The sequence below is a fragment of the Acomys russatus genome, chromosome 19 (assembly GCF_903995435.1).
Source record: "Acomys russatus chromosome 19, mAcoRus1.1, whole genome shotgun sequence".
NCBI classification, from domain to species: Eukaryota; Metazoa; Chordata; class Mammalia; order Rodentia; family Muridae; genus Acomys; species Acomys russatus.
Window position 1 is genome coordinate 31,282,439 of NC_067155.1, and position 10,759 is coordinate 31,293,197.

General features: G+C 45.4%; 3 protein-coding genes across 3 annotated transcripts in view; 1 reads left to right on the top strand and 2 right to left on the bottom strand.

Annotated features, from left to right (window-relative positions):
- The window catches only part of LOC127203993 (zinc finger protein 431-like), a 98,074-nt gene extending 97,027 nt beyond the window's left edge, over positions 1-1,047 (bottom strand). Inside the window, exon 1 of the mRNA XM_051162946.1 lies at positions 873-1,047. The gene's annotated coding sequence lies outside the window, so the exon portion shown is untranslated. The remainder of the gene's footprint in view (positions 1-872) is intronic.
- The window catches only part of LOC127203988 (zinc finger protein 721-like), a 1,570,727-nt gene that overhangs the window by 1,065,233 nt on the left and 494,735 nt on the right, over positions 1-10,759 (bottom strand).
- LOC127202961 (zinc finger protein 431-like) overlaps positions 1-10,759 on the top strand; it is a 206,971-nt gene that overhangs the window by 166,269 nt on the left and 29,943 nt on the right. The gene's annotated exons all lie outside the window — the stretch shown is intronic.

Genomic DNA, 10,759 nt, shown 5'->3' on the forward strand with positions numbered 1-10,759 from the left:
TGTGCGTGTGTGTAAATGAGGGAGGAGGGCCTCCCTCTCCTGGGCCTGGGTCTGTGTTGAGTTCCTAGGTTTCTGTATGTGTTAGGGGTATCTAAGTGTGTGTCTCTCAGTAAGGTGGGTGGGGAGGGTGTGTCTATGGGGGATGGGATCAGCATTATCTTTTGGGAAGTCCCAAGTCCATTTTTTCAGGGAGCTGGGATCTAGATGGGTCAAGATCAGCAACAGTTTCAGAATACCAGAAGTCATTTTCTTTTAGTAGTACCCTTGAACAGGAGGGGGTGCCAAAGCCAGCAGGCTGAGGTGATGTCTGTGGATTTAGTTGGGAATCTTCCCATTTGAGGAGCAAGGCAGGGATTTCTGGAGTCAGAAGGGAATATATATATATATATATATATATATATATATATATTTCTGATCTTGGTCTGGTCTGCTTAGAGAGGATAGGAGTGCAAGCTAGAGACAGACAGAACACAGGAACCCGAGTGAGGGGTTCAGGGGGGACTGAAAGACAAGGAAAGTGCACATGGGAGGGATCCTAGGACCGGGGTTGTGGACTGCAGGGGGACACTGGAGGGAGCTGCACGTCTGCAGATTGGATGATGGGGAAGCCCTGGACGGGTTCTTAGAGAGGGGTCCTGGGAAAAAAACTGTACAGGGGTCCTGAGCCTGTGGGGGCCTCCGCGAGAAGGAGACCTGGAATCCTAGAAGCCCTGGGAGGGACCCTGTGGGGAGTTGGGAGGAGGGTGAGTGGAAGCCAGAGTGCTGGGAATGCCTTATCGAGGCTTCTAGCAAGGGTTCTGGCTCGGCTTCCCCACGGAGCCCCACAGCACTGACGCCCCCAGGAGGACAGGCCCAGCACGGGGCCGCCCTACCTGCGCCGAGAACGCCGCCATCGCCGTCCCAGCCCTGCGTCGCCGATGTCCCTGCTCGCGGACTCCTCTGCTCTGGGATCCCGGAAACCTGACGGCCGCGGCCCTCTCACTAAGCGGCCCCGAGTGACAGCGGCCTTTGCCAGCACCGGCGCTGCCACTTCATCTGCTGCCAAAGACCTGCTGCCCACCCACCAGAGCCCGGTCAACCAATGCCCCGTCCCCTTAGGCTCCGGTACCCGCCCCCTAGGGAAGAATGACAGAAGAGATGACCAATCCATATCGACGACATGGCTAGGGTTCACTGAGAAGAGCGAATTGAAATGAGAGAATCTGTGATAGACGTATAATTTCTCCTATCGAAATAAGGGATAACATTGATTGACATCTAAACTAACAATAGTGATCAGAAAGAGATGTACCGCTGAAGGAAGTCCTCCTTTCCGACGTCTTTGCATTTTTGAGAAGGGTCTCCAGTAAATAAGGGCGACTTCGAACTTTTCTGTGCAGCAGAGGGTGACTTTCAACTATAGATCTTCCCACCTCTACCTCCCATTCACCACCATGGCCAGACATTGGATTTAATAAGTGAGGGCAGAGACCACGTAGGCATCGTGCGTCACTGACAGCCGGCAAGACTTAACGAATGGATTATTCTAGGATGCGGGATGGGCCTTGGTCAGGGTGGGAGGCAAGAAAGGATGCGTCATGGGAGGAAACATGACACCATAGGTTCATCAGGGGTGGTGGTTCCCCTCTGGGGAGACTGCTGAGTAGTGGAGGACGTCCCGACTCACAGAATGAGTTCTAGACCAGTCTAGACTACAAAAAGGTTCAGGAAGGTAGCTGAAGATAGGGAGACAGGAGGGAAAACAGAAGGGAGTGGATCCAGAATGGGGAATGTCAGGATTTCTAAGGTCTGAGATCTTAACTTTTTTTCGTAGTTGGGGATTCTGTTTGATTGTAGGAGTAACAGTGGACATCCACGCGGGCCTTTAAATTTTGAGGCCTTTAAATTTTTTAAATTTATTTTTAAGACAAAGTCTCATCACAGCCCAAGCTGGCCTCCAACTCACAGTGCCGCCTAGGCTGGCATCAAACTCAGAATTTTCCTACCTCAGCTTCCAGAGTGCAGGGATTCCTGGTGTGTGTTATGGTGCCGAGCTCATGTGTGCGCGCTTCCTCTGTCTGTATTGTACCCATTCAATTCTGAAGCTGGTAAGAAAATCTAAACTATTGCTAAAAACTCAGGTGATAAAAACCTAATGTATCCCTCCTCCCACCGATATTTTAAATTATTTATTTATATATATGCATATAAGCGCTCTACCTGCATGTATACCTGCATCCAGGAAAGGGCATCAGACAGAACACATTATGGATGGTTGTAAGCCACTATGTGGTTGCTGGGAATTGAAGTCAGGACAACGTCTGGAAGAGCAGATAGTGTTCTTTTTCATTCTTTCTTTCTCGTTTTCTTTTTTCTTTTCTCCTTCTTCTTCTTTTTTTTTTTTTTTTTTTTTTTTTTTGAGATAGGGTTTCTCTGTGTAGCCCTGGCTGTCCTGGACTCACTTTGTAGACCAGGCTGGCCTCGAACTCGCAGAGATCCGCCTGCCTCTGCCTCTCGAGTGCTGGGATTAAAGGCGTGCGCCACCACTGCCCGGCCTACAGATAGTGTTCTTAACCCCTGAGCCATTTCTCCAGCCTCCCATCCACATTTTTGTATTCCTTTCCCTAAAACAAACAAACAAACAAACAAACAAACAAACAAAAAACCTGTTCTTCTACAGCTAGTTTGTGTGCTGGTTTCTGTTGAACTGTATCAAGGTGAAATGAATCTCCTTGCTGAGGATGTGGCTCAGTTGGTAGAGGGCCTTACCTAGCATGCGTGAAGCCCTGGGTTTGATCCTCAGCACGGTTGTAAAAGGGATGTGGCTCCAGCACAGGGCAGGTGAAGGCAGGAAGACAGAAGTTCAAGGTCATCCTCAGCTCCATAGTGACGGAGGCCAGCCTAGGTTACACAGAACCACGTCTCAAAAGGGGAGGGGCACCTGAACAGATGGGACAGGAGTTAAGATTGTTTGCTGTTCTTGCAGAGGACCTGAGTTCACCTCCCAGCACCCACATCTGGTGGCTCACAGCCCCCTGTAACTACAGCTGTGGGGTATCAGGTGCCTCTTTTGGCCCGTTAGTGTAGTGGATTTATTGTTTTCTTTTTAACTTCAATTTTCAAAACAAAACGAAACAAAACAAAACAAATTTCAATTTATTTATTTAAAGATAGGATCTCACTATGTAGCCCTGGCTGTCCTGGAACTTGCTCTGTAGACCAGACTGGACTTGAACTCACAGGTATCTGTCTGCCTCTGCCTCCCAAGTGCTGGCATAAAGGGACGCACTACCACCACCTGACTTTTATTTATTTACTTTTTAAATTTAGATATTTTTTAGTTCTTTTTGTATATACGTCACATATTAAGAGGCCAGAAGAAGTAGTTGCATTCTCTGCAATTGGACAGGCTGCCATGAGCCGCCCTATATTCATGTTATGAATCAAACTTAGGCCCTCTTAAAATAGCAGCCAATACTCTTAACCGCTGAGCCATCTCTTTAGCCTTCTCAATTTTAATTTTATTGATATAAATAATTTTGGGGAATCTGAGGATGTAGCACAATTGTAAAAAGCATGCTAAGCAAACCAAAGATTTCCTTTTCTTTTTCTTTTTCTTTTTTTTCCCTCTGTGTAGCCTTGGTTGTCCTGGACTCGCTTTGTCGACCAGGCTGGCCTCGAACTCACAGAGATCCTCCTGCCTCGAATTAAAGGCGTGTGCCATCACCACCCGGCTAAAGATTTCATTCTCAAAACTGCAAGAAGTTGTGTTTTGTTTTGTTTTCCGTTTTGAGACAGGACCTCACTTAGCCCAGGATGCTCATACACTCACTAGCCAAGGATACCCTGGAAATTCTGATTCTCCCACCTCTGCCTCCTACGTGCTGTGATTCCAGGCAATACTACCACGTGAAGTTTTGTGTGGTGTTGGGCTTGAACCCACAGCTTCATACACGCCAGGCAAGCACTGTACCGACTGAGCCACATCCCCAGTCCGTTTAATGTTTTATTGCTCCGAGATGCAGTCTTTATTCCCCAGGCTGGCCTGGAACTCCTGAGCTCAAGTGATCCCTTTTTTTTCCCTCAACCTTCGAAACAGCTGGAGCTATAGGCTAGTATCATTGAGTTCTCCCTGTGAGCAGTCATTTTTATCAGCAATGCTGATATATAGCAGATTATTAGGTCAACAATGAGGTTTCTCCTGACTTAGGGAATCCACCACAGACAAAAGTCACCATTCTCAGTACAGCTTGGTGAACCAGTGAATTTTTATTGGGGTTACTTAGAGGAGCAGAGAAGACTCAGAGGCACCTGTGTCACCTGGAGCAACACCCCAGTATGGGCGTGGACGCCAGAGAGCTACAGCCTGGGAGCTCTTTGCAGGATTTACAGGTGGCACCACAGATGGGTCAGAGCCTCTGCCTCTGCAGCAGCAGGTGCTACAGGCACCCAACCCTAGAGGAGGAGCCCTGGTGAATCTTGTTCATTTCCACCTTTCCCAGCCTTGTGATGTGTCTTCACATCCTGAGTCTTGAGAGCCTTCTTCCTTTTTCCTGGATAGAGGAGATCACTATGTAGCGAGGGAATTATTTCTATACTCTCAGGCCATGTAATATCTACATAGGATTCACTCACTTAAGATTCCCGTCTTCCTTGTTCCGGCTTTTGGGTTTTTGTTTTTTTTATGTGTATGGCTGTTTTGTGTGTGTGGATATTTGTGCACAACGTGGGTATCTGGTGCCGACAGAGGCCAGAAGAAGGCATTGGCTTCCATAGAACTGGTTGTACAGATGGGTGTTGGGAAACAAATTTGGGTCTTCCGGAAAAGCAGACTCTGTGTGTGTGTGTGTGTGTGTGTGGGTCTGTGTGTGTGACTGTGTGTGTTGGAGGACACCTTTCAGTAGTTTTCTATTTCTGCTATATGGGCCCTGGGATTGAACCCAGGTCCCCAGTCCCAGTGGTAAGCATTTTACTCACAAGCCATTGTGTTGGGTCTTTTTAGTTAAAACAAACAAACAAACAAAACAAAAGTGAAACAGGGTCTTACTGTATAGCCCTGCCTGGTCTGAAATACACTGTGTACACCAGGACAGCTACAAACTCATTAGAGATCTGCCTGCCAAAGCCTTTAGACATGAATAACATGGATGGAAGGCTCTTTGTTTTCTGGCATGTATTCATTGTTGAAGGTTTCATAAGGACACTTTCATGCTGGTATATAAAGCACTTTGAGCGTAAGCACTCACACTATCGCCCATCCTCTCTCTGGTCCGTCCTCTTTGCCACCTAGGCAGTTTCTCTTCTGCTTCCCTGCTGTGTACACTGTGACAGCTGCTCGTGGCGACCACTGTGACTGGCTTTGGAATGAACTAATAGGCTATCCAGTGGGCACTCTTGCAAGGGGTTTTCTAGAATCAGATGGTTTGAAGTGCAAAGACCCCCAGTGAAAGACCCCCAGTGAAGGTGGGTGGCATATTCTGAAGGCAGCCGAGAGAAAGGAGCAGAAAGAAAATTTCTGTTCTTGGCCTGCTTGTCTTCACTCTTATTGGTATGTTCATCTACCCTGTTTTTGCCTCTTAGCATAGTTTACTAAGCTTAAGACCCAGCTTTGGCTGTCCACCATGGACTGAAGGCCAGAGACTCTCCGGGAATCCTCCTGGCCTTCAGCACCAGGCTGAGATGCCTGAAGCAGCCTGGTGGAGTGAGACTTCTCAGTGTGCTACAGTTATTATTGGACCACCCAGACTGTCGCATGTAAGCCAACCTAGTACTCCTCCTTAATAAGTTATTTATGCCTTTGCTTTTCATTCATGTGTATGTGTCTGTGTGACTGTAGGCCATGTGCATGCCTAGTGCCCACAGAGGCCAGGGAGCACTTCAGATGCCCTGGAGCTAGGGTTACAGGTGGTTGTGAGCTGCCATGTGGGTGCTGGGAAGCAAACATGGGTCCTCTGCAAGAACAGTTAGTGATTCTTAACTATTGAACCATCTCTTCAGCTCCAGAGCCTTTTAATATATATTTATTTCATCAGTTCTGCTCTGTAAAGATCTCTAAATAATGCATATCCATAAATGATTTTATGCATCTGTGTAAAACCTAGGACCCACAAATAATAAAAAAAAATACATGATGTCATCTATGCATTGCTTAATTCAGAGCCACTCTCCATCTCCCGATTTCCTCCTTCCCCTTTTCTTCTTCTTCTTCTTCTTCTTCTTCTTCTTCTTCTTCTTCTTCTTCTTCTTCTTCATGAAAGGTCGGTAGGTCTGAAGGGAGTCAGAGAAGCTTTGAGACATTGTGTTAACTCCTCTTGGAACCACTATGAGCTAAGATATAAGTGAACATACTTCCACATGTGTGCACTTACCCACGCCATAGCATGTGTTCACATGTCACAAAACTAAGACTAACAGCACTAGGCTTGAGTGTAGAAAGGTCCTGCATGGGAGGCAGGGGAGAGTGGGAATTGGAGGGGTGATGGAAGTTTCCTTCTGACTCTGTCCCTCCTGTCCCACCTCCACTTCAGCTATTCCTCAATACTGGCACAGACGAAAGAGCATGAACTCACCTGGATCGGCCTCAGTGATCACAGACGTGAAGGTTCCTGGCAAGTGGTGGATGACACCCCACTCAAACTCAGGTGACCACTCAGAATCCAAGCCCCAGAGGCAGCGGGCAGGGAGCTGGTCCTCGCTGTAAACACAGCCTTTGGCGTTGGAAAGCACCAGAGACATTTCAAGTGCAGGACCCCACAGCCCTGGGTATTCTGTCCTTTGAGTCTAAGCCAAGGTCCCCAGAATCTGTGTTTTCACTTTGTTGGAATGATTCTCATGGAGATGAGGAGGTGAGCAAATGAGAATCCACGTTTTGCTAAGCCCTGCCCGGGACTCCTCTCCACTGGCTTGGTCCTCAGGCATTGTCCAGGAAAGCCCAAGGCCCACTGCCTGTGCAGTGAATGGCGAGGGAGTGGTTCTGGGTAGGATGGCTGTCTCTGATAACTAGTAATGTTTTCAGCTTCTGGAAAGAGGGGGAGCCCGACAATGCAGGGGATGAGTTCTGCGTGGAAATGACAGAAGACAAATGGAATGACAAAACATGCACCGCAAACAACTTCTGGATCTGTGAGCAGCCCTCAGCACCCTGCCCTGCTCACTGAGGGTCTGTATTGTTTTAAAATTACCAGTATTATTAGCATGCCCAGCTAGCAATCAATCAAGACACAGACACTAGTTATATTTTTAAAATAGCCTTAGTTAACCTGGGGCAGGGCAGACATTAATCCTCTAAACTACTCCCATAGTGGGACAGGTATGTGATACCTGCCCCAATCCCATGCCATCTGCTTTTAATAACTTCAATCAAACTGCCCCCCATTCATAATCCCGAATACTTGCTAATGTTCTTCCTCTGGGCTGGATTCTCCATCCATGCTGGCCACGTGCTTCTCCTCCATCTAACCCATGGCGGCTTCCTCTCTCCTCTCTCGTCTTTCTCATTTCTCCTCGTGGCGGTCTTTCTTCTTTTCCTCCCAGAATCCCTCTCTCTCCTTCTCGGGACCCTTAACCACATCTGTCTCATCTGCCCTGCCCAGGTGGGATGCTTTTTATTAATTAGCATCAAAATACATCAGACCATCCTCAAACAATTCTCCTTTTCTGTCTAAATAAAAGGGTTTTTTTTTTATACACAGTAAGAACAATTAGGAAAAATTATAAAAATCAATAGGTAAGACTTAAACACATAATGTCTAATCAAAAGGTATTTGTCACTTGCTCTGCCCTCTCTCCCCCCTTCTCTCTCTCTTTCTACTCTCTGTCTCCTCTCTACCTGCTCTTCTCTCTCTCTCTCTCTTTCTCTCTCTCTCTCATACTCCTCTTTCCTTCTCCCCCCACCCCCATGCTCCCTTAATAAACCTCATATAATTTTTTTTTAAAAAGGTATTTGTCAACTTTGAAGAAATACTATCTGTTCTATCTTGGTGAGTATAAAGTTTTGAATTAAATCAATATCTATCAAAGTTCAAATCTATCAACCTAAAAGAATCTTTCTAGACCTAAAAGTATCTTCTTAACACCTAAACAACTAAGCTTAATTTTAAAACTATCTGGTCTTCAATACCATCAGAGACTTGAGAAGGAATAAATTTAATTACCTGAGTAAAAGAGAAGTGCAGCTTAGCAGCTTTCAAAAATGAAAAAATGACAGAGACGGTTTACTGCCTGAACAGACACCCAACACTCTCTATAATGTTGGAGCATCATCTTTACCCTTCTGGCCCAGATTATCTGACAGACATAATTGTGAAGCAGGAACCATTGAGGACTTGCTTACCCTGTCCTGGCAGAGTCTGGCCGTCAGCTCTGCCTGCATCCAACCTTGCCCATTTTAGGCAGAACTCTGTCTGTGGGAGAAATGAGGACATTTTGTCCCGTGGCTGTTTGGCCACACTCGAAGCCAACTCCACAAGGAGGATCTTCAATACTCATCATCTTTTTTGTAGAGGCTGGGTGCTGTCAGGAGTTAACGTGTTTTATTGTCACAGAATTCTTAAAATAATAAAAACTCTTAAATGCCATATTCTGTAGGTCTTTGAGGTTTTTGAAGATCATATCTATGTTGTCTTATCTATCTGTAGAATCACATCTGTTAAACCTAGCATGTGTATTTCTATACTTGACATGACCATGAATTGGTCAACAATAGACTTGTATTACTTAATTACCCTAAACAGCCAAAATAACACTATCAGAGTAGTGGAAGTAAGCCATGTATTAATTGAGCTGTATGTGGACAGTATCTCATACCAGAGTAGAAATATAATGTGTGAAGATTAATATTACATTTGAATTCTATTTCAGTGTGTGGAAATTAAACTTATTTTGTGTTAATATACAAAATTCTCTATCGGTGAATTAAATTAAGACTTTAAGTTGAGAAGTAGATTTAATTATCTACTTTGAGTCCTATCCTTCCTACGTATCTCTATACTGCCCTTTCTATCTTTACAGCCCTACCTCCATACCTTTTAATGACAATATATATCTATAATCCAAGAAAGCAACCAAAAGCTACCCAACCCCCCTTAAGAGAAATGGGGCATCTTTTTCTTAAAGTTTCTTCAAGCTGATTTGGGGGTGGAGAATACCTGTAGGGGGCACCAAATGAAAAAAAAAGAAATGGTTAAACAAGGTAGGAATAGTATTCATGGTCCAGTCTCTAAATGTTGAAATTTTTCAGGCTTAATATCAGTCCTGTGTGGGACAGTGAAATGTTGAACCAATTTGGATCCAGAGCCTTCTTTGAAGCTGTCCTTTTCTCATGAGGAACAGCAACCAAAACACTTGGGGCTGGAACATGAAGGATGCAGGATGTCAGCGTCTCAGCATGCTGGAGGAATGAATCCTGTCAGGTCTGATCCAGCGTCAGTGTTTGGTTCTTTCATTCTGAAAACATATAATTTCTCACAAGCATTATACAGTTCTAAAACTATGAGTGTATGAGGGGTGCAGGAGGCACATGTCTCAGCCAGTCTTAGAGCTATTTCCATGAAGCGGGATTAGCAATATAACTTAACTGCTTGTTCTGCAGTTTGAATTCATATAGACATAGGCTCACTTAAGTTAGCAGTCTCTCTTTCATTCAGGTCTTTTATTTTTACCTCTTTTAAAGACAAAATATAACATCACCATTAACTATAAACATACAATTATCACCATATTGGAATCAAAACAAGATTGTATAGTTCTAAATGTCCCCAAAAAACCTATTCTTGGGGCTGGAGAGATGGCTCAGAGGTTAAGAGCACTGGCTGCTCTTCCAAATGTCCTGAGTTCAATTCCCAGCAACCACAGGGTGGCTCACAACCATCTGTGATGAGATCTGGTGCCCTCTTCTGGAGCGCAGGTGTACATGCAAGCAGAACACTATATACATAACAAATAAATAAATCTTTTTTAAAAAAACAAACCTATTCTTACAATGGCAGAGTGAGGGAGAAGGTACTTAGGAGTCATTGTATTGTAGGGTTTGTTTGTTTATTTATTTGTTTTTTAGGTGTTTGTTTGTTTGAGACAGGGTTTCTCTGTGTAGCCTTGACTGTCTTGGACTAGCTCTGTAGACAAGGCTGCCCTCTAACTCACAGTGATCCACCTACCTCTGCCTCCCAAGGGCTAGGATTAAATGCATGTGCCACCACACCCGACTGTTTGGTTTTTTGTTTTTTGTTTGTTTGTTTGTTTGTTTGTTTGTAATAGCAGAACAATAGTACTTGTCTTTCCCCTAGGCCCAAGTCGTACCCAGTGTTAGATTCTTATGCAGCTGAGAAATTTCAGTAATGGGTTCCGTTTCATGGAGTGGGCCTTAAATCCTGTTGGAGCAGTTGGTTACTCCCACAATATTGGTGCCACATTACCCCAGCATTTCTTGCAGGCAGGTCATCAGTGTAGATCACAGGATTTGCAGCTCTGTTGGTGTTTACCTTTCTCCTCTGGTATGATGCAGAGAACCTTGACATGAGTCAATAGGAGTGAGGGCTCTACTTAGGTGCCAGTCCTTCTGTGGTGAGAAGGGGTGGAGACAAAAGAATCCCCAGAGGCTCACGGGCCAGCCAGCCTGGGGTGTGCTGCAGCAAACAACGAGGAGACCCATTTCAGAAAAGGTAGAGGTCAAGAACCAGCGTGTGAGGCTGTGCTCTCAGTTCTGGGCATGCTTCCACACTCACCCATGGGAAAGTACATGATCACACATCACACACACACAAAGGAGGAGGAGGAGGGAGGA